Source organism: Rhipicephalus microplus, chromosome 6, assembly GCF_043290135.1.
Source record: "Rhipicephalus microplus isolate Deutch F79 chromosome 6, USDA_Rmic, whole genome shotgun sequence".
Classification (NCBI taxonomy): Eukaryota; Metazoa; Arthropoda; class Arachnida; order Ixodida; family Ixodidae; genus Rhipicephalus; species Rhipicephalus microplus.
Window position 1 is genome coordinate 85,734,935 of NC_134705.1, and position 13,469 is coordinate 85,748,403.

Consider the following 13,469-nt stretch of genomic DNA (forward strand, 5'->3'; position numbering starts at 1 on the left):
AGATCCTCATAGAGCGAGCCAAACTCACCGAGCTCACCTTGCGAGACAAAGCTATTGTGGCCAAGACGAGCGTTTGTGCCCTCGCCTCCCACGTTTGCCGAGTCGCCATCATGCCTTCCAGAACCGCCAGCCAGCTTAACAAGCTCATTTCAGCATTCTTGTGGGATGGCAAGCCCCCACCCGTCAGGCGCCACCTCCTGCAACTTCCAGCAAGCGATGGCGGACTCGGCCTTCCCCACGTTCAGACGACCGGCAAAATCCTCGCTCTAAAGACCGCGCGAACACTGGCGAAGGCGAGCGCTTACGCCGGCAGGAACCTGCTCCTCTACTGGGCAAGTGTGCGTAATAGCTGGCTCGATGCAGGCAGTCACCGCGGTCCGTTCGCCGAGTCGCCCTCCCCCTTTTACAGGGCGGCAGTGGTGACTATGCGCATGCTCACCCGAGAAGCCCCTGGCTGCGAGATAGAGTCAGACCCGCCAGCAAGACTGGTCGAGACACTCACAGCCAACCAGCTCAACGATGACGACAGGTGCCGCGCGAACCGAGCGAAGAGGGAAATTGCCGTGCTTGGCCGCTATGCCCCCCGTGGAGTGCAAGACTTCATTTGGAAACGGGCATGGGAAGTCCTCCCCACACGGCAGAGGCTACACCGCCTCGGCATCGTCCCCGACGCCCGTTGCCCAAACTGCCAGCATCAAGATCAAGAGACCCTCAAACACGCTCTGTTCAACTGCGTGGCCGCGCGACCCGTGTGGCGCATAACCGCGCGCTGCTTCGGCATTCGCTCCCCTCCTTATCACAGGCGCAATAAAGGCCCCTTCGCGAGACTCGTCGTTGCCATCACCCTCTTCGTGATTTGGCAACGGCGATCTCTAGCAGAAGCGAAGAAAAAACCTGTGAGGGCGGCGTACCCCGCTATGAGCAAAATTAGGAGGTTGCTGTGGGCGCACCTATCTGAGGAACTTGAAGCCAGCGGCGAGGAAACGTTCCTTCGCCGCTGGCACACCAGATTCTTTTTCCTGAGAGATGGCAAGCTGGTCGCCCCTATAATCCCCTATTAACTGCCCCCCCCCTCCCCGCCTTTCTCTATCCTTTGTGCCGCATCTTGCGCCCCCCCCCCCCCCACTTCCCGCTCTATTCCGGCCTTTTCCTTATACTTCATAAGGCCTCGTCTCCCTTTCCTGCTCCAGTGCTAACGGGGCCCAACTTACGTGGCGCGGACACGCGTCTGAGCGGTGCGTAGCATTTAGCGCAGGCTGCGCCCTTTGTTTCGCCTGTATATAGTTATGCACACTCCATGTGTATCTGTACATATGTAAATAGATGCTTTATATATATGTGTGTGTTTTGTTTAATAAAAAAAAAAAACTTTGTTAAATGGGAAAAGAGTGTATTTTTGTGTATTTTGGCGCCCTTGCAAGCTGCAAGTTTCTGTAATCCGTTTATTAAACCAAGTCCTAATTTGTTTTCCTGTACCAGCCATGTAACCGGCCGAACTGTCGGCTGTGTATTGTGTTCACACTGCAGCAATATGTTCTATGAGTGGAGAGACAAATAAATTCTCTTTGTGTAGTATCTGTTCTTATCAGCTTAATATCTGATACGGATCCTATTTGGATCCAAGATATTAAACTTATTTTTGTGATGCGGCGGAGTGCTTGAAGCTTGCTTCACCTCCGCCACGGGTTGGCCCGGTATTGCACTACCTCCGGGATCGGCCCACTCACCCCCTGCGGGGTGAGTTCGACAATAAATTCAATGATAGAAGGAGTGTTCGGATTTACCCATGATACCGGGGTAAACGGCGTGGGTGCGTCGAGTGTCCGAGACGGTGGCGGCACGCCGCCCCGGCTGACGCGGTATTCGCGTGCAGGGAGTGCGCTAGCTGTGTTTACACTTACGATTGCTCTGGGAAAATAAATGTTTCCGTGTGTATTTCATATATGGAGGGTCTCTTTTATTTTGTTATGTTCACACGTACATACTCAAGTTTCTTATTTTTTTTAACATTCCTACTCATAATAATAAAACTATTGAGGAAATTATCATTACTGTTTCGGAGGAAAGCTAGAAGTGTGTATACGATGTGTATGCATGTGCGATGTGTATGTATGTATGTGTGTAGAAGTGTGTATGTATGTGCCAAGCTATTTCCGCTTTTCGAATTCACCCGTTTCGCAACGAAAAATAAAAAAGCCTCTAGAAAATGGGGTTTGGTTGGTGTTTCTGTTTACAGTTGCAGTGGCAAGCGAAGGCATTTTTATTTCACATCTTCACGCGGCGTCTGAACCTGAAGACGCGTGCTCTCGCCACGTCTACGCATCTACACTATTCCCCATCACAAATTAAAATCGCAAAGAACGCCACAGGACCCACTCCGCACACACCTGCTGTACGGTGGAGCGGCAAAGCCCCGATGTGCTTTTCCTATGTCCACTGACCTTTGGGGTTTGACGTCCCAAAACCACCATATGATTATGGGAAAATTTCGACCACCTGGGGTTCTTTCACGTGCACCCTAATCTGAGCACAGGGAAATGCAGCCGCCGCGGCCGGGATTCGATCCCACCACCTGCGGGTCAGCAGCCGAGTACCTTACGGCCATCAGACCACCACGGCGGGCATCGCCTTGTTGATCAAACACTTCATTTCTCAACACCATCTCATACCAGCTCATCCACCGTTGGCTCTCGTTAATTACAACGAACATCCTCGCACGCTCACCTCAATGGAATTGCCAGTTGCTGGAAGTTCCAAGAAAATTGCGCACTAGACGTACGACGCACCACGCACGTACCTGAAGCGACGTGGACCCCAGGACGCGTGAGATCACGCCCCGGGCGCGCTTTGCCTCCGTACCCACTCGTCACTCCTCACAGCTTCACTAAGCCGAGTATGTAGAAGTCGAAGAAGCAGAACAACAAACCAGCCAATCCCCCACAGTGGGTGTGAGCCACAAGTGAAGGTCAACAAAAACAAGCAACACCAGCGAGCGCAGTGACGAAGCTATCGTAATGGGGCGAAATAATCCACGAATATGGCTGCACGTTGACGCACGGTCGCATTTGTGCAACCACCCGTGTCTCCCGAAGACCGTCTGTCGCGAGTCTTCGACGAAAAGCGCAGGCGAGTACTTCTCCACTGATTTCCGCGACCACTTGACGACCGCCTTCGGCCGCCTCATGTCCGTCCGGCACGATCGACGGAGCGCCGCACCAGCGCCTCGTACACGCCACCATAGCACTCCTACCCCTCGGAATCAGCAAAACTCGGACGTTTTCGACCACGACAGACAGAACCTGCCGGCCCGTTGAACGCTTGAACGACATCGCAGCGGCAAGTCGCACACTCACGTTCCGTCACCCTCTGCCACATGATCCTTCATTCACCGGCTTCACAACCCACGCGGTAGACGTTTCGCACGCATTCCCGGGTCTGCCTTTCACGGCAGGACCTTCGTCGACCTCGGTGCGGTGTTCCGCCACGTCGGAACTTGCAAGGCATATGTTGAGCGTGCTGAAGCAGCCTAAGGCACCAACTTTTTGCCGATGATTGTGGGCGTCGTTGCAGAGGCGTTGCTTGGGCAGCCGGCGTAGAAGCCATGTTGGATGGGTGACGTATTCACATTTTGCACAGTCATTTTTTTTTCCTTCCAGACTTTGGTGCTCGAGTTGGACATGTACACTATGCATCAGTTTTTAAAACAAGTGCTGTAGCATCCCTCGCGACATGCCTGATAATGTTCGCCGGCAAGCATTTGGTGTGACGTCATGGGCGCATAGAGAGTACGCATGCAAGCAAGCACGCGTGGCTTCGACCTCTGGGAAAAAGAAGGTTTCAGTTTTAACATGTTTGTAAGCGAAACTAGAAACTTCAAGCGGACTGGGGATAAAAGCAATGCCGTGAAGCCAGCGCTGCCGCTGTCGGTGCACAATGCTGGTTGTGCATGGGTGGACGTCGGAATTGCTTTGCTACTGTTTGCCCGGCTTTTGGCCAGAACTAAGTACGAGGTGTGAAAGAATGGATTTTAATTACGTGCTAATGAATTGCATCGCTTCTCGGCCTTTTGGCTAAGATCAAAGTGTAGTACACGTGGATCTCCCACTTTGATCTTTACAGCCAAAGGTCGAGAACGGCCCCTCCCGGGAAGCCGGCCGCCCTGGAAGGTCACCCCCCCCTGGTCGCACGGAGCTACGCTGTTCCTGGGTCCACCTGGTTCCTCGGCCCTGCTGCACCTTCGAAGGAGTCTCCGGCCATCTACCGACGCGGCGGGCCCACCAGCAGGAGCAGACGCCCTCCGGGAGTGGTAAGAGTCCACGAGCCTTTTCTTGCCTGCCACTCCCGGCCCGGTCGCCAATGCCTGCTGACGACACCCACGGGCCCCGGTCCTCGTGACCACTTCATCGCCGCCGTCGTCGGAGCCTACCGGACCGGACATCAAGCCACGGGGACGTGGACACCGACCGACCGGGCGTTCCAGTCAAGCCAGCGGGAGAAGACGCCCTCCGGGAGTGGTGAGAGTCTACAAGCCTTTTCTTGCCTGTTACTCCCGGTCCGGTCGCCAATGCCTCCTGGTGACACCAGCGGACCCCGGTCTTCGTGACCACTTCGCCGACGTCGTCGCCGTCGCCCCGGCCTTCCTGCCCGGACGTCCGTCCACGAGGACCTGGAGAAGTCCCTGCCTGGCCATGCCTACCCTCCGCCGGCCACCTGCCGTGTCCGTCGAGCCGCTCTTCCTGGGTTCCGGTAGCCGTCGGCGGCGTCCCGCTCCCCCTTCGGGGACGAGCACACCGGCGCCCCCGCCGGCCCAGCGGCCTCGTCCTGGCACACCCGCGTCTACTGGTGTTTCAGCGGCAGCATCGGGCCCTCCTCGCTCCCGACCGCCCGTCATTTACCGTGGCATCATGACAGTGTACCTGCCGGTGCCAGGGCTCCTTCGTTGTCCTTATCCCTGTTGCGCGGGCTGCCAAGCCCGCACATCAGTCTCGCTCCGACTGTCCGCGTGGCGGTCCCACATGGAGCAGAAACACGGGGTTCGGCCAACGGAGCGGCTCTACCGGTGCGTCACCTGTGATGCCCGGTTGAATTCGCTGTCCGCCCGCCACGACTGCCCGGGTCCTGCCTCGAACGAGCCTTACCACCCCTGCCGGTATTGCCCGAAGAGCTTCAATTGCGAACGCTCCTTGGCCCGGCACACCATGGCACGGCATGCGCAAGAGGAGTCCACTCCATTTGTACCTCTTCGCCCCCCACGGCAGCCTACGGCGACTACCTCCAGTTCCTCTGGCACAGAGACCACACCACGCTCCGGCCCAGCTCCTTCCGGTACAACTTGCCGAGCAGTACCAGCACCACAGACCCGAGCAACCGTTTCCCGGTCTCGAAGACGTCGTGGAGGCCATTCTTCCACATCGACGCCATCTTCCTGTACCGGGTCGGCCTCCAGAACTTCGGCAACCGGTTCTCCGTCGGTGTCAAGTTCCGAGGCGTCTACTATGCCAGGCCACTCCTCCCCAACTTCTGGCTCCGGCTCTTCTACGCCTCGGCAATCGCCTTCGGGTCCCAGAACGCCACCGTCCGTGCCACCAGATCCTGGTCCCCAGTCCACGACTGGCGAGGTCTCATCCACGCCCGGCTCGTCATCTCGTCGCCGTACCGGTCCCGGCTCCACGTCGTCGGCTTCAAGGGCTTCCTCACGGATGTCCACGGGGCTTGCCGACGTCTCCGGTACCGACGACTCCGACGACGCATCGGCCAACGAGCCGGTGGACGAACAGAGTGTCCCAGCTGCCGGCATCGTCGTCGACCGCCGCCCTCTGTCGACCAATTCCCGCTCCTCCTCATCCCCTTCCCTTTCCGAGCGGTTGGAAGACACTGGCGCAGATGAAGCCGACGACGGTGCACACGACACTCCTGTCGAAGCACCGACGATGAAGATGCCACCGGACCGCACCATGCTGCTTGCGGAGCAGGTCCGCGTTTTGCGAGCCACGCTCCGTTCAGCACCAACACCAGACTCATGGGCGACGTGTGAGCAGGCGTGGTCTCAGGCTGTTGCTCTGGCTGCGGAAGCTGTCCGCCTCCCTCCAGTAACACCGGGACGCCCTGCTCGAGACGTCAACCCCGACAACGCGACAGAGATCCAGCGTCTCTACCGCAGGAACCGCCGACGTGCCGTGCGCCTGATCATGGAGGGTCCCACACGGTCCTGTACCATCCCCATACCAGACATCCAGGACCATTGGGCCTCCACCTGGTCACCTCGCACGGCAGACACCTCAGCGCTGTTCCAGCGGCCCGCGGCCCCTGTCCCGGTCGACACGGCGTCCTTCTCGGCGGACGAGGTTCTCCTCCGGCTCCGGAAGTCGGAGAACACGGCTCCCGGTCCTGACAGACTGACGTACCACCACTGGAGGTCCGTCGACCCGGAGGCCCGCTTCCTCTCCGCCCTTTTCAACGCCTGCGTCCACCACCGTCGCACCCCGGACTCATGGCGAACGTCGCGTACGGTACTCATATACAAGAAAGGTGATCCCTCTGTCCCGGGCAACTGGCGCCCCATTGCACTCGGCAGTACTGCCTCTAAGTTATACGCCAAGTGCCTTGCGTCGCGCCTACAAGCCTGGATCATGGATCACCAGGTCTTGTCAAAGTGCCAGAAAGGTTTCCTCCCGTATGATGGCGTTTTCGAACTGAATTACATCTTTCAGCACCGCATGGACGCAGCCAGAGCTGGTGGCACGGAGTTTTGCGCGGCCCTTTTGGACTTCGCAAACGCCTACGGGTCCGTGCCTCACCGAGCCCTCCTGGACGCCCTCCGTGGTTCCGGTGCTGGGGATACGTTCACCGCCCTCATCGAGGACCTATACCGTGACAACCAAACTGTCATCGTTGCTGCAGAGGGCACGACAGATCCGGTCGCCATCCACTCGGGTCTACGCCAGGGCTGCCCGCTCAGCGGGTTGCTCTTCAACCTGGTCATAGACCCTGTGATTCGAGGCGTCCAAGGCACGGGCGACGACCACAACATCCTCGCCTATGCCGACGACCTGACGCCCCTGGCCGACTGTCCTGCTCTTCTCCAGCAACGCATCGACATGGTCGAGGCGCTATCAACACCGCTCGGGCTATCTCTCAACCCGAGCAAGTGTACGACTTTGCACCTCAGCGGCGTCACCCCCGTCGGAATGCGGCCAACCGTGTTCCGGGTCTCCGGCGTCCCGGTAACAGCTTTGAGCGACTCCGAGCCGCTCCGCTACCTCGGACGCCCGGTGGGTTTCCGCCTTCCACAGAGGGCGGGAGCCAATGTCATTGACGACGCCATACGCAACGCCACGGCAATTTTTTCGTCCCTTCTAGCCCCCTGGCAGCGTATCGACGCCCTCAAGACATTTGTGTTCCCCGCCCTCAACTTCTCCATGAGGTGCGGCGCCCTGACTAAAACAGATTGGCACCGGTTGGACCTTGCCATCAGGCCCATGGTCAAGCGAACACTCTACCTACCGGTGAACGCCTCGACGAACTACGTCTACGGGAGCGCCTCCGGAGGAGCAGTAGCGATACCGGTGGCAGCGGAGTTATACGACATCTGTCGTATCGACTCCGCTTTCAAGCTCCTGACGACTTCAGACCAGTCGTTGCGGGATCTCGCCCTGTCCGACGCTTACGAGATCGCCTCCACCCGCCTCGGATGGGAAGCTACCCGTTTCGAGTTGGAGGCGTACCTCTCTGGCGACCGACAGGTCGTCCACTCAAGGCCGGCAACCCAGCTGCGCAGCGTGTGGACCGAGGCCCGTAAGGCGTCCCGAAGGCTACAAGTCTCGTGGTCCCTGCGGCCGGACCACGTCACCATCACCTGCGGCGACGCGACGCTACCCTCAACACAGCGGAACAGGGTAATGCGGACGCTACGAGATGTGCTGGCCCACGTCAGGGACAACGCCCTCCATGACCAACCGAACCAGGGAAAGGTGATGGCCTGCGTCTCGGCGGATCGTGCGAGCTCCCGTTTCATCTCCACGGGAGCGTTCACGCACTTCGCCGACTGGCGGTTTATCCACCGGGCGCGCCTCAACCTGCTACCCCTGAATGGCGCCGTCATGTGGGGCCCTACTGACCGTGACCAGCGTTGCCGGGTTTGCGGCTACGCGAGGGAGACGCTACCGCACGTGCTTTGCCACTGCATGACGCACAGCGCCATATCTCAGGCACGGCACAACGCGGTGGTCTCGCGCCTTCGCACGGCCGCTACCCGCGACTACACCGCAGCGTACGAGAACCGGCCGGTCGGCGACACCGGACTGCGTCCTGACCTTGTCCTGGTTCGCGGGGAGGAGGCCCTGGTGATCGACATGGCTTGCCCGTTCGAGAACACACCGGAGGCCTTTACCAACACGCGAAACGACAAGGTAGCACGCTACCAACCCGTCGCCGACTACCTGCGTCGCCGCTACCAGAGAGTAACGGTGGCCGCCGTCATCGTCGGGGCTCTCGGCGCTTGGGACCCGGCCAACGACCGCGTCCTCCAGCGCCTGTGCTCCCGCAGCTACCTGCGTCTCATGAAGAAACTCTGCGTGAGCGAGGTGGTGGCAGCGTCCCGCGCCATCTACCATGCCCACGTGGGACATGGACGCAGCTAGACGACCAATGACCAAGACAAGACCCACTGTCTACGTCGCCACATCCCCACCACCTGCCAGGTGCCCTGACTAAGCCGCTGCTGTTCCGGTGGTTCCTGTGATGATCAACACCCTGGCGTCCCTGGTACCACCATCCGCGTCCACTTCCAACTGGCTATCCCGGTGCTATGTCCAGGAACAATACGATGTCGTCCGACTAATTCCAAACATCCCATGCATTGTCAGTAACATAATAAAATTTACACTCTGTTCTTATCAGCTTAATATCTGATACGGATCCTATTTGGATCCAAGATATTAAACTTATTTTTGTGATGCGGCGGAGTGCTTGAAGCTTGCTTCACCTCCGCCACGGGTTGGCCCGGTATTGCACTACCTCCGGGATCGGCCCACTCACCCCCTGCGGGGTGAGTTCGACAATAAATTCAATGATAGAAGGAGTGTTCGGATTTACCCATGATACCGGGGTAAACGGCGTGGGTGCGTCGAGTGTCCGAGACGGTGGCGGCACGCCGCCCCGGCTGACGCGGTATTCGCGTGCAGGGAGTGCGCTAGCTGTGTTTACACTTACGATTGCTCTGGGAAAATAAATGTTTCCGTGTGTATTTCATATATGGAGGGTCTCTTTTATTTTGTTATGTTCACACGTACATACTCAAGTTTCTTATTTTTTTTAACATTCCTACTCATATTAATAAAACTATTGAGGAAATTATCATTACTGTTTCGGAGGAAAGCTAGAAGTGTGTATACGATGTGTATGCATGTGCGATGTGTATGTATGTATGTGTGTAGAAGTGTGTATGTATGTGCCAAGCTATTTCCGCTTTTCGAATTCACCCGTTTCGCAACGAAAAATAAAAAAAGCCTCTAGAAAATGGGGTTTGGTTGGTGTTTCTGTTTACAGTTTTGCAGTGGCAAGCGAAGGCATTTTTATTTCACATCTTCACGCGGCGTCTGAACCTGAAGACGCGTGCTCTCGCCACGTCTACGCATCTACACTATTCCCCATCACAAATTAAAATCGCAAAGAACGCCACAGGACCCACTCCGCACACACCTGCTGTACGGTGGAGCGGCAAAGCCCCGATGTGCTTTTCCTATGTCCACTGACCTTTGGGGTTTGACGTCCCAAAACCACCATATGATTATGGGAAAATTTCGACCACCTGGGGTTCTTTCACGTGCACCCTAATCTGAGCACAGGGAAATGCAGCCGCCGCGGCCGGGATTCGATCCCACCACCTGCGGGTCAGCAGCCGAGTACCTTACGGCCATCAGACCACCACGGCGGGCATCGCCTTGTTGATCAAACACTTCATTTCTGAACACCATCTCATACCAGCTCATCCACCGTTGGCTCTCGTTAATTACAACGAACATCCTCGCACGCTCACCTCAATGGAATTGCCAGTTGCTGGAAGTTCCAAGAAAATTGCGCACTAGACGTACGGACGCACCACGCACGTACCTGAAGCGACGTGGACCCCAGGACGCGTGAGATCACGCCCCGGGCGCGCTTTGCCTCCGTACCCACTCGTCACTCCTCACAGCTTCACTAAGCCGAGTATGTAGAAGTCGAAGAAGCAGAACAACAAACCAGCCAATCCCCCACAGTGGGTGTGAGCCACAAGTGAAGGTCAACAAAAACAAGCAACACCAGCGAGCGCAGTGACGAAGCTATCGTAATGGGGCGAAATAATCCACGAATATGGCTGCACGTTGACGCACGGTCGCATTTGTGCAACCACCCGTGTCTCCCGAAGACCGTCTGTCGCGAGTCTTCGACGAAAAGCGCAGGCGAGTACTTCTCCACTGATTTCCGCGACCACTTGACGACCGCCTTCGGCCGCCTCATGTCCGTCCGGCACGATCGACGGAGCGCCGCACCAGCGCCTCGTACACGCCACCATAGCACTCCTACCCCTCGGAATCAGCAAAACTCGGACGTTTTCGACCACGACAGACAGAACCTGCCGGCCCGTTGAACGCTTGAACGACATCGCAGCGGCAAGTCGCACACTCACGTTCCGTCACCCTCTGCCACATGATCCTTCATTCACCGGCTTCACAACCCACGCGGTAGACGTTTCGCACGCATTCCCGGGTCTGCCTTTCACGGCAGGACCTTCGTCGACCTCGGTGCGGTGTTCCGCCACGTCGGAACTTGCAAGGCATATGTTGAGCGTGCTGAAGCAGCCTAAGGCACCAACTTTTTGCCGATGATTGTGGGCGTCGTTGCAGAGGCGTTGCTTGGGCAGCCGGCGTAGAAGCCATGTTGGATGGGTGACGTATTCACATTTTGCACAGTCATTTTTTTTTTCCTTCCAGACTTTGGTGCTCGAGTTGGACATGTACACTATGCATCAGTTTTTAAAACAAGTGCTGTAGCATCCCTCGCGACATGCCTGATAATGTTCGCCGGCAAGCATTTGGTGTGACGTCATGGGCGCATAGAGAGTACGCATGCAAGCAAGCACGCGTGGCTTCGACCTCTGGGAAAAAGAAGGTTTCAGTTTTAACATGTTTGTAAGCGAAACTAGAAACTTCAAGCGGACTGGGGATAAAAGCAATGCCGTGAAGCCAGCGCTGCCGCTGTCGGTGCACAATGCTGGTTGTGCATGGGTGGACGTCGGAATTGCTTTGCTACTGTTTGCCCGGCTTTTGGCCAGAACTAAGTACGAGGTGTGAAAGAATGGATTTTAATTACGTGCTAATGAATTGCATCGCTTCTCGGCCTTTTGGCTAAGATCAAAGTGAAACGCTTGTGCGTCAGTGACACGATCGCGGCTTCCACGGACATTTACCGCCGCCACATCGGTGTACAGTGACTTTATATATAGCCAAAGTTTTTTTAGAGTTGCGATTTTTCCATGTTTTTAGACTTATACACCTCTACAGTTTTATCGTTTTTAACCTATTTGTACTAACCGTTTTTAACCCTTTCGTTAGCGGATTTTAACTTATACACTTATACTACGTTTTCTCTTTGAGTTTTTTCCTAACCATTATGATGTTTTTGTACGTAAAAATTGAATAAAAAGTCTGTTCTTATCAGCTTAATATCTGATACGGATCCTATTTGGATCCAAGATATTAAACTTATTTTTGTGATGCGGCGGAGTGCTTGAAGCTTGCTTCACCTCCGCCACGGGTTGGCCCGGTATTGCACTACCTCCGGGATCGGCCCACTCACCCCCTGCGGGGTGAGTTCGACAATAAATTCAATGATAGAAGGAGTGTTCGGATTTACCCATGATACCGGGGTAAACGGCGTGGGTGCGTCGAGTGTCCGAGACGGTGGCGGCACGCCGCCCCGGCTGACGCGGTATTCGCGTGCAGGGAGTGAGCTAGCTGTGTTTACACTTACGATTGCTCTGGGAAAATAAATGTTTCCGTGTGTATTTCATATATGGAGGGTCTCTTTTATTTTGTTATGTTCACACGTACATACTCAAGTTTCTTATTTTTTTTAACATTCCTACTCATATTAATAAAACTATTGAGGAAATTATCATTACTGTTTCGGAGGAAAGCTAGAAGTGTGTATACGATGTGTATGCATGTGCGATGTGTATGTATGTATGTGTGTAGAAGTGTGTATGTATGTGCCAAGCTATTTCCGCTTTTCGAATTCACCCGTTTCGCAACGAAAAATAAAAAAAGCCTCTAGAAAATGGGGTTTGGTTGGTGTTTCTGTTTACAGTTTTGCAGTGGCAAGCGAAGGCATTTTTATTTCACATCTTCACGCGGCGTCTGAACCTGAAGACGCGTGCTCTCGCCACGTCTACGCATCTACACTATTCCCCATCACAAATTAAAATCGCAAAGAACGCCACAGGACCCACTCCGCACACACCTGCTGTACGGTGGAGCGGCAAAGCCCCGATGTGCTTTTCCTATGTCCACTGACCTTTGGGGTTTGACGTCCCAAAACCACCATATGATTATGGGAAAATTTCGACCACCTGGGGTTCTTTCACGTGCACCCTAATCTGAGCACAGGGAAATGCAGCCGCCGCGGCCGGGATTCGATCCCACCACCTGCGGGTCAGCAGCCGAGTACCTTACGGCCATCAGACCACCACGGCGGGCATCGCCTTGTTGATCAAACACTTCATTTCTGAACACCATCTCATACCAGCTCATCCACCGTTGGCTCTCGTTAATTACAACGAACATCCTCGCACGCTCACCTCAATGGAATTGCCAGTTGCTGGAAGTTCCAAGAAAATTGCGCACTAGACGTACGGACGCACCACGCACGTACCTGAAGCGACGTGGACCCCAGGACGCGTGAGATCACGCCCCGGGCGCGCTTTGCCTCCGTACCCACTCGTCACTCCTCACAGCTTCACTAAGCCGAGTATGTAGAAGTCGAAGAAGCAGAACAACAAACCAGCCAATCCCCCACAGTGGGTGTGAGCCACAAGTGAAGGTCAACAAAAACAAGCAACACCAGCGAGCGCAGTGACGAAGCTATCGTAATGGGGCGAAATAATCCACGAATATGGCTGCACGTTGACGCACGGTCGCATTTGTGCAACCACCCGTGTCTCCCGAAGACCGTCTGTCGCGAGTCTTCGACGAAAAGCGCAGGCGAGTACTTCTCCACTGATTTCCGCGACCACTTGACGACCGCCTTCGGCCGCCTCATGTCCGTCCGGCACGATCGACGGAGCGCCGCACCAGCGCCTCGTACACGCCACCATAGCACTCCTACCCCTCGGAATCAGCAAAACTCGGACGTTTTCGACCACGACAGACAGAACCTGCCGGCCCGTTGAACGCTTGAACGACATCGCAGCGGCAAGTCGCACACTCACGTTC

At 55.9% G+C, this 13,469-nt stretch overlaps 1 protein-coding gene, 2 non-coding genes and 1 pseudogene across 6 annotated transcripts in view; all 4 read left to right on the plus strand.

The window, feature by feature from the left end:
- Window positions 1-13,469, plus strand: part of LOC119168652 (uncharacterized) — a 293,472-nt gene that overhangs the window by 274,565 nt on the left and 5,438 nt on the right. The window lies entirely within an intron of this gene.
- Window positions 1,555-1,728, plus strand: LOC142766153 (U2 spliceosomal RNA; annotated as a pseudogene).
- Window positions 8,848-9,037, plus strand: LOC142766302 (U2 spliceosomal RNA). Its single transcript, XR_012884481.1, has one exon. It is a non-coding gene; the product is annotated as a U2 spliceosomal RNA (small nuclear RNA).
- On the plus strand, window positions 11,653-11,836 carry LOC142766319 (U2 spliceosomal RNA). Its single transcript, XR_012884491.1, has one exon. It is a non-coding gene; the product is annotated as a U2 spliceosomal RNA (small nuclear RNA).